Here is a 12,334-nt window from a genome sequence, read left to right as displayed (position 1 = left end):
TGTAAACACACACATATATGCACACACACATAGAAACACACATATGCACAGAGATACACACACAGATGCAGACACAGACACACAGAGCCTGGGAGTGCACCCATCAAACAACCACGCACAGCTGGGTGTGCACACGATTGCCTATTTGTACACACATATGTGCACATGCACACCTGTGTACCCACATGGCCTCCTGCTTGTAGACACACAAGCACAGATGCACATTTGTGTGTGTACACAACTAGCCAGACAGATACATGACACTAAACATCTGTGCACACGCATGTAGCCATGCACACCCCTCTGCACATGTGCACACACATATGCAAACACCTGTAGTGCACATATGTACAACATGAAGGTGTTGGGTGGGGCAGGCCAGGCTGCAGAGGCCCCACCTGAGGGGAGGGCAGAGCCAAGCGGGGTCCTGTGTCGACAGACCAGCTTGCTCTCTGCATATGGAGAGCACCAACATCACTCTGCAAAGCCCCAGTGGGTCCCAGGAGTCACATGTGGATGGGGTCCACCTGATGTACGTGCTCATCTGGGACCCAGGTGCCGGTGGGTGCTCCTGCCTTCGATGCAGTCCTGGGATCTAGGTATGACCCTGGATGGCCCCCTGACCCTGGCTCCACAGTGGAAGCACCAGGGCCAGGCAGGACTAGCGGAGGCCTAGCCTGTCAAGATTTGGGGTCAGAATGGCCTCAGAGAGAAGGTAACTTCTTTGAAAACCTCAGTGGCCAAAGGGCTCATTGCAGGTGGTCCAGGCCTGGGATTGCTGCTCACTGGAACAGCTGCATCTGCTGGCCGTGCCCACCTCTGACCCACAGCTGCCAGAGGGCAGAGCAGACGACCACACCTTTCCCCTGAGTACCTGGCATGTTTGAAACACCTGCCGTCAGTTACTGTGTGCACCACCAGGACCCTTTATGTTTAAACATGTGAATTTTAAATCACCTTTAAGTGTCATCCAGGTGCCATTGGGATTTTCCCACCTCTAATGGCACTCAGCTTCTCTTGAGACCCCCATGCTGGCCCGAGACCCTGCAGGTTTGACTCCCAGGAGCTGCCTGCCTTCTTTCCTTACTGACATTCTGTGGACAGGCCCATCCAGGTGCCTGGCCCCCTCCTGAAGGGGACTCTTTCTTTGAGAGACTTCCCTCATCTGCAGAATCTTCGTCAGAAAGAAAGCGGCCCTCCAGCGACTCAGAGCTGAGCAAATCAAGAATGCTTGGGGAATCTGAGCCCCCAGAGGGTCCCAGACAGCACTACCTGGGACCCGCCCTGGCTTCTCGGGGTGCAAATCTAGCACTTGTTTTCTGTAGAGCCTCCCAACCCTGCTGCCTCTTGTTCCTGGAGAACTTGGGAGAGGAAAGAACTCTTCTCACCACCTGCCCAGGAAACATGGAGACGCCAAGAAACTTGAGAGGGAGGACTGAATGAGCGTCCCAGCTGTGCAGGGAGTGGGGTAGTCACTCCCACAGAAGATTGCCCTACAGAGGCAGACAGACCCCCATCCACAGCCAGCGGACCCCACTCACAGTCCGAAGACTCCCATCCACAGTTGGTATCTCCCCTCCACAGCCAGAAGACTCTCATTCACAGCCTGTGGATCCCCATCCATGGCCAGGGGACCCCATTCACAGCTGGCAGCCCTCCCACCTCTCTGACCCTGGAAGTTACAGGTGTGCCAAGAGTTAACGAGGGTAGTTAGGGATGGATTCTACCCTGCAGTTGTGCCCATGGGGCTCGTGTGGGGAGCAGTGTGTGTTCAAGTATGTGCACACGAGTGTGTGTAAGTATGAGTACATGTGCACATGCACAGACGTGTGTGAATGCACATACACACACAGATGCATACTCATGGGTGTGAATGAACGTACACCACACAGGTGCACATATTTGTGTGTGGACACATACACACAGGTACACAATTATGTATCATTAGTGTGCACACGTGTGTGAGTATACATAAATGCATACACTGACACACAGTTGCACATTAGTTGGTATGAGTGCATGTATACACACAGGTGCACACTCATGGGTGTAAATGCATGTGTTTGTACACCTACACACAGGTGCACATTTGTGTGTGAATGCATGTACATACACACAGATGCACACATTCATTTGTGGACACATGTAGGTGCACACTCTCTCTCTCGCGTGTGTGTGTGAGTGTATGTGTGTGACTAATGTGCACATGTGTGGGGCGCTGGGGCACAGATTCCACTTTGGAGCTGCACCACACACCATGAAGAAACTTGGGTTTCATGCCTCCTCTCTCCCTGCACTCAGGCCAGCAAATCCCAGGTAGCCAAGCCCTCTAGGCCCCACAGTCCACCACAAGGCTCAGGAGCGTTTTATAGAACAGAAATCTGGAGGGCAGGATTTGGGGTGCTGTAGCAGCCCAGGCACACCCCCCAATTGCATGTCCTGGATGGGCGCAGGAGAGGGAATAAAGTGCCTGCTCTGCAGGACCACAGTGAGGGGCTGTCCAGAGCCCAGAAGGGCCTCTCCCACCTGGTGGGGTCCCGCTGCCTCATTGGACAACCCTGCTCCCTGCTGAGTGACCAAGTTCTATCCATTGGAACTGGCGTAAGCATGGAAGGTGGAGGTGACAGAGAAGGTGTGTTCACCTGTGTTCTCTCTGCTCACTCATAATATCCTATCAGTGACTTTGAAGCCTTCTCCCTTGGCCCCCATCCCCATGCAATTCTGCAAAAGAGTCTAGAAGCCAACAGAGGGTGAGAGAGGCTGTCCTGGAGCCATGTAGGTGCGCCCACCTCTTAGGGGTCCTCTCCAACCCCAAGTTTCCCCACTTGTAGTTTGGAGAGGAGTGAAGGATCCAGCTTCTGCTGCTCAAGGTGGTCATTCCCTGGGAAGTACCCATTCCCTGGGACAGTGTCCACTCCATGGGACAGTGCCCATTCCCTGGGGCAGTGCCCACTCCACAGCATAATGCCCCCTCCACAAGTTAGTGCCCACTCCCTGGGGCAGTGCCCACTCCACAGGATAGTGTCCACTCCCTGAGACAGTGCCCACTCCATGGGCTATCATGGACAATGCCTGCTCCGCAGGATATCATGGACAGTGCCCGCTCCCTGGGACAGTGCCCCCTCCACACAATATCATGGACAATGCCACCACACTTGTCCACGCCTGGGCCACATCAGAGCCTTAAGCTCTGCCCTCCTTACAGACCTGAGATCTGTGCACATGTGTGTGAATGTGCCCAGCCACATGCTGCCTCCGCCCCATCCAAGGACGAGGACACACTTCTGTCATCCACTGCATTGTGTGCAGGAAGCCATATCTGAGTGTTCCTGTAGGTGGGGGATCTGGTGACAGATGTTGACCAGCTTTGGGGTTGGGGATCTGCCCTGGACAGGAGGTCTTGGTTCTGTGGACTGCGAGGCAAGTGGAGGCCATTGTCTCTGTGAGCAAGGGCAAGGTGCTGGCCACTGGCCTCGCGGTGCAGCAGGCAGGGGTGCAGCTGGGATGCTGCTGTGAGGGACTGGAGAACAGTGAGGAGGTGGACAGGACACAGGAGAGCCCATGCCTCTGGAGATGGAGCTGAGCCAGGGGACCCAGCTGCAGATGAAGCACACAGTTTGCCCTACACAGCCTTGAATGCAGCCTAAGCCCTACCACTGCCCTAGCCAATGACCATTCAGAAGAAGGGCCTGGTCAGCCATGCCCAGCATCGGCTTGAGCCACACCCAGGGAACTGGTAGGGTCATAACCAGCCATGTGAAGAGTTGCCTGGCAGTACTCGCTGGCCCTGCCCTGCAGGAACGAAGACAAGTGGTGGGGAGAAAGCTGGCCCTGTGGACCTTGGTTAGCAGTGATGGGAAGCTGGGCAGGAAGAGCTTGTAAGCAGAGTCCTTCCTGTCTCCAGTGTCGCCTGCTCTGCTCGCCCAACTGTCTGGTTTGGGGAACCCTCCTCCTGGTCTCTTCTTGGTTGCCTTCTCCCCAGTTAGGAAGGGAGCGGCACTGCTGTGCCAATCCAAGTGGCATCTGCTCCACCCAGTGGCACATGCCTCCAGCACTCGCTGGTTGTGTGGCCTTGGGAAGGCTGCTTCACCTCTACTCTGGAAGGGGAGTGAGAGTAGCTGTCCCCAAGTCGGTGAGGATTAACTGAGATAATCCTGTAAGCACACAGGCCAGTCCTGCATATGCTCAGTACACCACCGGCTACTGTCAACTCCCACGTTACCTCCCAAGAGGAACCAGCTAAAAGCAGGGCTCTCTCCCCTAAAGTTCATTCTCTCCTCTCCCCTAAAGTCCATTCTCTCCTCTCCCCTCCCCTAAGGGGGTCTGATTCTCACTCCCCAGTGCCGGCTTTTGTGCCTGTGCATTTCAGCCTGTGAATTCAGGGAGCTAAAATCAGGTTCCGCTGTTGTGGAAAAGTACTGCCATTCAGAGCACGTCTCCTTCAAGATGAAGCTCCCGAACAGCCTCCCACCCCCCGCCGTCTGCTGGAGCTGCAGTCTCAGGCTCCTCGTGGCACGTGGCAAGTCCCCAGTGTGGGGCCATCGCCAGCTGGGACCCGGCTGTCTATGGGGTGACAGGCTAGTTTCTGCTCCTTCCTGGTGCAGCTCGACCCGGCTTCTCCCCACCCTATTACGCATGGCTCAGCTGCGCAGGTGGAAGTCCTGGCGTCGCCAGGGTTTCCGGGTCGGTGGCCAGTACATCCACTGGGCTCACTGACTACAACATCTACGTTTCCCGGTTCTGGGCTCCGGGTCTCCCACCCGTACCGTGGGCGCTCGCCCCCAATCCAGCGGCGATTGAGTGCCGCGCACCGAGATCTCGCGTAGCGAGGCGGGCACCAGGGCGCGGCCCGCGTGGGCACAGCTGGGATCAGTCCGCAAGCCCGGCTCCACCCGCCACCCGTCCCGAGCGGACCAAGCCTGGCCACGAGAAACTTGTGCTCAGAGCGTTTCCTCTGAGTCAGCAACGTGGCCGCAGCATCCGCCGCAGGTGAGTGACCCGGCCGCTCTGGGAGCTGGCCGTCATCAACCCTAGTCGCTCCCTGTCCTCTCCAGGAGCACCCCTCACCACCCTGCCCTTTTCACCCGCTGCCTCCGGGACCTGTGCCCTTCTCCAGCGTTCTTGGAACCCGGGGGCCTCCTGCCTGGCAGCTGAGTGCTGGCTGGGATTAGCTGGGCAGTGGACTGTGGTCCTCGCTCAGCTCCTCTCTTTGCACGCGAGGGGCTCTGTGCGCAGCTGGGGCCCAGGCCTCACATCTCCGAGCCTCCGCCGCGTCCCTGTCCCCGGCAGTGGGCACTGCCAGCTCCGACAGCAGCTCCCCACCGCCCGTCCCGCGCCGCGCCCCGCCACTCACCTTACAGACGCGACCGCCGAGCTGGCCTCCGGGCTCTGTCCACCACGCGAGGGCCGCTCGGGCTTCATTCATCAGCTAGCCCCGCCCGGCAGGCTCACGGCCGCCAATGGTGGCGGCGTCCGGGCGCCCCGCCCCCGCGGCCCACCCCGAGCTGACGGCGCCGGGGGCGGGGTTGAGCCTGGAGCCGGGCCTGGGCGCTCGCCACCCGTGCGTCGCGGCCACCGGCTGAACGCCCCCGAGCCCCGCGGAGGGCCGTGCGCAGTTTCATCCCGCTCGAGCCGCAGGGGAACCGGCAGTCCAAGTACTCTCCTGCCGCCACACTGCGAGTCCACTCGGAACCGAGTAGGGATTCGAACCAGGGAGCTGTAGAGCCGAGGCTATGGGAGGGGGCAGAGAAGGGAAGCGACGGTTTCCAGCCCGGATTTTCCCTGAAAGGCTGTGTGTGTTGGGGGGAGACGCAGGGACCGGGCCAAGGGCGGGGCGCGAGGGCCGCAGCCGTCAAGGTCACGGCCGGCCTTTGTCTCCTTTCCGGTCCAGCCTGGAACGCCCCACCTGCTCGCGCCTTAGGGAGCGTCCTCCGCGCCCCGTGGTCGGAGGGATGGGCGGGCTGGGCTGGTGGGAAGGCGCGGACACCGGCCTCGGCCTCGGCGGATCTCTCTGCTCTTGGGGCTTCGATGAAAAAGACCTTTCTCAGCTCCTCCCCCAGCTGTATTGGCTGTTGTTTAGAATAACACAGCAAACCCCTCAACGTCCCTACTGTGCGGGTCAGTGGGCTGATCCTTCTGTGAGGGGTGCCTCTTCCAGTTGTTGGGGACATGATCTCGCTGTTCCCAAGGTTCCCAGCTAATCTTTCAAGTTGCTGTTTACAATTTATTTTATTTCGTACACAAAAGCCCCAAACTCTAAGGTTTGACGCCAGCAGTGTGGGAGTGTGGACACACCGCGTCCACAACAGGCCTCGCTTGAGTTCCCTACAGGGAGATCTTAACCACAGGGTCTGTCCCCTTCTGGTCTCAGTGTTCTCATCTGTAAAATGAGAGGCTGTGGTGCTTTCTCACAGGCTACTCAAAGCGTCTGATGAAACAGGATGGTGTTGGGGGAGAGTCCAGGATGACTAGTGCCAACAACAGCCCACAAGTTCAGGGAAAAGGACTGATTTTAAAGGACTCTGGGAAATGCAGCCGTGCGCGCACGTGCATGTATGCGCGTGTGAGTCCCAGGATGCCCTGGGTGAGGGGAACTGGGCAGAGCAGAGGCTTAGCCTGTGAGCATGCACCCAGAGCATCAGCAATGGAAACCACAGTGGAAGGGGGGGCTGACCTCTTCCTGTGGGTGGTGGGGTCACAGCCGGAAGAGGAGGAGGGCTGAGGCTCATGGGAAGCTGGCTGACAGTGTGCATTTATTTGTGAAGTATTCTTGTGTCTGTCCTTCCTGCAAAGTGGGGTGGGGATGGGCAGCTTGGTCCTGGGGGTTCCTGATACCCCAGGAATCTGTGTTGTTTGTAACATGGCTTCCATTCTTGCAAGCGAGGCTGAGGTCCTGGGACACAGGTCCTACCGCCCAGCACTTGATGAAGTGCCCCTGGATGGAGAAGTCCTACCTACTGGGAAAGTGGAAGCTGGGTCTGAAAAGGGTGGTCCAGGGAGAGGCCAGGAGGGGCCGGGCTCATTTCTCGAACATTCCCCTCTGAGGGAGAGGCCCCAGTGCTCAGTGAATGAGCCTCAGGTGCAGAACCCTGCACTGATAGTGGGACTGTAAGAGCAGGAGAGGTAGTGAGCCGCTTGTCACTGGAGGCATGTGAGAAGCCAGTGATGTTCACTGGGGAGGCTTCAGATGCATTTTAAGTGTCAGGAGCAAGACTCAGCTTCCAAAATGCCATTTTAATTTCTAGCTCTTGATTTATTTATTGCACAATACTTTAAGTTTATTTCTTAAAAATACTGCAAAATATATGTTAACAGCTATTAACTTCTTGTTCAACCCTCTCTCTCTCTTTTCACTCAAGAAAGGCACGTGCTGGGTTAGGCCAGTGTGGAAGATGCTGTCATCACCCAGACCCCTCCTGGGCACAGGGACGTCACCTTGCTGTGAAGGGGGACTGTCTCCCTGCTGTGAGGGGGGACCGCCTCCCTGCTGTGAGGGGGGACTGCCTCCCTGCTGTGAGGGGGGACCGCCTCCCTGCTGTGAGGGGGGACTGTCTCCCTGCTGTGAGAGGGTGTTTGGTCCATTGTATTATCATTTGGGTGAAAGCTTACAGAGGGAGCTGGGTTTTCCACTCACCAGTCCAACCACAGTTGTCCGCAGAGCCTTGCAGTGCCTGGGTCCCTGGCTTCCATCTGCCCTTCTGTCATGACCCTCCCACTGCTGAGCTGTTTTGGGCAAATGCTGCCACTTAGGCCTTGTGCGGCCAACTGCTCTGAGGAGCGCCCTGTTTGTGTCATGGTGTGATTGCCAATCGTTTGGTAGATAGGTGATCTTTGGGAATGAGCTGGCATGATGGATCGATGTCTATGTCTGGACTTTTTTATCCTATTGTCGGAGGTCCTGAGAGCTGTGGTGGCCTAGTGGTAAAGGATTTTGCTGCCAACTCAAAGGTACATGGTTCAAATCCATCAATTGTCCTGTGGGAGAAGATGGGCAGGTTCCTCCTCTGCGATTCAGCGTCTCTGAAAACTCCCAGGCCGGCGGCTCTGGTCCAGCTCAGCTGTCCACAACACCAACAGGAGTGGCGGCAGCCATGGAGACCCTCTGGGGACCCTCTGGGGACCCTGGGCTGCGTGGTTAATCACTTGATGGCTTGAGCTCCCAGGGGTTTCATGGAGAAAAGGTGAGGTGGTGGTCAGACCACCAGACATCGGGTCAGGCTGTGAGGTCCAGCTGTGGGCCGTGGGGCCAGGTATGGGGTCAGGTCAGGGGGTCAGGCCATGTTGTCAGGCTGTGGACTGTGGAGTCAAGTGTGGGATTAGGCTGTGGCGTCTGGCTATGGACCATAGGGACAGGTTGTGGGGTCAGGCTGTGGGGTGAAGCCATCAGATCAGGCCATGGGATCAGGCTGTGGGGTCAAGCCGTGGCCTGACCTGGAAGCCAACCTCACTCTTCCTCTCATTGTGGAGGGAGGTAGCCTGTGAGGGTCACTCCCAGAGCACAGCCGTGTCCTGGATCACAGGCTTCCTGGGACTGTGCCCTGGAACATTCTGAACGCAATGAGTTTCATCCCTCTGGGGCTTTCTGGAGAGGAAACAATTAAAAGAAAGAGCAAGCTGTCCCCACTCCCTGAGCTGTGGTGCGTGGAGCATCTGTCAGATCAGAGCAGGGCTTCTGTGGTGTGGACAAAGCTGTCCCCTCATGTCATTGGTGGAGGTCCTGGGGGAAAGTGGGAGAGGCAGTGCAGCACTGTCCCCTCCAGGCCCGGCTGATGGCTGGTTACCGTGAGGTGGCCCCTCTCTCACTCTCCAGAGAGGGGTGAGAGGATGCTTTCTAGGCCCTGGACCTGGCTCATGGCCAGTGGCCCCCATTCTCTGAGGCCCTGCCTGGGGTTTTTCTGGAAAAGCCATGCCAACCTTGTTCTCTAGCTGGGCACTGGGTGTGCGCTTCTCTGTGAGGCCTGTTCCGTGTTGTGCTCTCCTGTGACTCTGCGGTGGACTCATGGTGGCACGTGAGCAGAACCCCTGGACACTGCCGGGAGTCCTGCTGTCCCCTCACACGCAGCAGCTGGCTAGAGGGGATGGCAGTTCACAGACTGACTTAGAAATGACACAAAGCCAAGGGAGGTGAGGTAGGGGTCTGGGATGATCTCAGAAAACATGTAAGGCTGTGGTGGCTGATGTTGTGTGGACAGCTGGCTGAACACGGAGAGCGCGCCTGTGTCTCCAGCTATAGTGAGTGTGAACTCAGCACACCTGTGCTCCAGGCTGTGGAGAGTGTGAACTCAGTGTGCCTGTGTCCCCAGGCTGTGGTGTGAACTCAGTACGCCTGTACCCTAGGCTATGGCAGGTGTGAGCTCAGCAAGCCTGTGTCCCTGGGCCGTGGTGTGAACTCAGCAAGCCTGTACCCCGGGCTGCGGGCTGCAGCTGGTGTGAGCTCAGCAAGCCTGTGTCCCTGGGCTGTGGTGGGTGTGAGCTTGGTACACCTGTGCCCCGGGTTGTGGTGTGAACTCAGCACACCTGTGCCCCGGGCTGTGGTGTGAGCTCAGCACACCTGTGCCCCGGGCTGTGGTCAGCACACCTGTGCCTTGGACTATGGTGGGTGTGAGCTCGGCACACCTATGCCCTGGGCTGTGGCAGGTGTGAGCTCAGGTACAGTGTGTGAGGTGCAATTGGGGTGTGGGCTGGGGCTGACACATTCCCAGAGAAGGTGTTCTGAGACCCTCCTGGCTGGACTCAGCCCATTCCTCAGACCCAGCAGGTTTACGTCAATGGGGTAAGTGAGGCATTGGGTGATGGCAGGGTTCCTGGGTGAGCAAAGTGTCTTGGCCCCCAGGTTGTAACCCAACAGAGGGAGCAGCCCCCTTGAAATAGGATTGCCTCTGGGGTCTCCTGCTACTCTGCTGGCCTTAGTCTAGGCCCCTCGGTCACTCAGTGTCCTGCTGGAAGCCAGGGACAGAGAACTCAGGTGCTGGTGGTGAACCTCCCCATCGCACGGATCCATCTCCTCCCATCACCCTATGTGGCGGGATGTCAGGCCCACCAGCCCAGCTCGACAAAGCCTGTGAGCAGGTTTGGGAAAGTCAGGCTGTCCTGGTGCCCCACAGCCACTCTGACAACAAATACCCACTGTCCCCACCCTGTGTCCTCAGCAGGGTGATCCAGTGGGTGGTGCCAGCCTCGTCTTTGTTTTCCTCGCGGGTTCTGCCATGCTGAAGGTCCGGGGAGCCTGACACTGCTGGGTCACCGGTTCCTCTGAAGGGCTGGGGGACGGGGTGCTGGAGCCCACTGGTCACGTGGGACTGCACGGCCTCAGCTGGTGATCATGCGTGCTTGACCAGAGCCTGGGGCCCACCACCTACCGGCACACCCAGGGGCAGTTCAGGCTTTGCAGTCTGGGCAGTAGGGGCCATCGTGTCGTCCACTTTAGACATGCCAGTCTCAGTGTTCAGAGCCTAGCATTAAGGGCAAATTTTGAGAAGATGGATTCAGGGTGCATGTGTTTCCTGGGGCAACCAGAAAAAGTAATGGTGCTCAAACCCCAGAAGTGTCCTCTCTCGGCTTTGGAGGCCAGACGTCCAGATGCAGCCGCGTGCTCTCTGAAGATGTGGGGAGGTTCGTCCTGCCATCTCCCAGATGCTGGTGGCCCCTGCGATTCCTCCCCTGACTTCCTTCCACCTCACTATCTTTGTCTCTCGCCTCTTTATAGACACTCCACGTAGGGACCCGGATCCACCCTCCAGAGCTGCCACGTGTGCACTGGGACGTCTGTGCGGGCAGCTTTCAAACAGGGTCATGAGCAGAGGCGGCTAGGGCTTTCGGCCACCTTCCTGGGAACACAATTTATCCCTTTAGAGTGGGTTCCCCTGGCAGCGTCCAAGCTCGGAGGCCTGGGGGCCCAAGAACAGGGAGTGAGCCAGGTAGGGGAGCCTTTCATGTTGGTGGCCCCTCTTCTAGCATCATGGAAGCCCAGAAGAGGGTGTTTCTTGCCCCCACAGAGGTGGTGTGTGTCCAGAATCCAAGGCCAACCAAGCTTGGCTGGTGACGCATGGTTCTACCAGGCCCATCTGTGTGGTCTTCCTGCCTTTGCTGACAGAGGCCCCCATTGCCCAGGCCTGCCCGTCGGCCTCCCCGCAGCCCTAGCGATGGAGGTCGGGAACTACTTGGCCAAGACTTCACATTCCAGTAGGCTCCTCATTAGCTAAGTCACCAAGGTGCCGTCAAATCAAACTACCTCACCGTCCGGGCCTCCTGACCTGGCAGGAAGCTACTATAGCAAGCCTGTGACCTCACGCCTGGCCATACCGCTGGGCACACACTCTTCCTGGCCTCTGGGCCCTGGCACTGGAGTGGGACCACACAGTTCACCACACTGGGGGTCTGGCACACGTCACCCACTACAGACGACTCTGGTGCCTGTGGTCCTTGGGGCCCCATCCCACCTGGCTCCTTTGGGCACCTCCTAATCCCCTCTGCCTGAGAAAGGGGCTCAGGGCCCTGCCCATTCCCTCTCTGGGCAGCTCTTTTTCTGCCCCTTCTCTGTCCCTTGCTCCTCCCTCGCACTGCTGTCTGTTCTCCCTGCCCTCCGTCTGCCTGTCTGTATTTCTCTGTCTCTCGCTGTGTGTCCCTGTGTCTCTCTTTCTTCCTGCTTCTGACTGTCTCTTCATCTCTGTGTCTCTTCTGCATCTCTCCCTCTTACTATTTCTCTCTCTGTCTCTCCTTCCTCTCAAGCTACTCTTTGTCCTCCTCACCCTCTCTCTGTCTCTCCACTTATGTCTTTTTCAGTCTCTCTCCCTCTCTCTTTCTGGCTGCCTTTGGAATTTTATCTGTTTAGAAATTGTATTTGATCAGAGTACAGGAAACATTGAAGGAAAACATTCACTTTGGTGGTGAAAGTCCAGTGAGTATCTTCTGGCTTTGTCCAGTCATGCCTGTGCTTGGCTCACAGCCAATCCTTATTGTCCTTGTCCCTTCATGGTCATCAAGCCAGCCCCCACCAGGAACCCTGAGAGCAGCTCCGAGCCGCCTTGTTGTGAACACTGTACAGGTGGATGTGAGTGTTGGGGGCACACCTGCCCTGCTCAGGGACCACTCTGTAGGCCTGTGGAGACAGTCTCACCTGGTCTGGTCAGCAGGAAGAAACTGGTACCCATCACCAGGGTGCAGAGTAGCCTGTGACGGTCAGCCAGGGAGTCTTGGCTGCTGCACGTGTGGGGGGCTTTGTCAGGAGAGCCCCACAGTGTCCTGGCAGGTAGCACAGTGCATAGCTCCTACATAAGGGGGTCTTTCAAAGCCCTTAGCCATCAGCTGAGCAGAGATCACCTCTGTTTTATGGCCC

The sequence above is a fragment of the Elephantulus edwardii genome, unplaced genomic scaffold (assembly GCF_000299155.1).
Source record: "Elephantulus edwardii isolate Elephantulus edwardi_28Jun2011 unplaced genomic scaffold, EleEdw1.0 scaffold00193, whole genome shotgun sequence".
Lineage (NCBI taxonomy): Eukaryota > Metazoa > Chordata > Mammalia > Macroscelidea > Macroscelididae > Elephantulus > Elephantulus edwardii.
Note: the sequence above shows the minus strand (reverse complement) of the source record.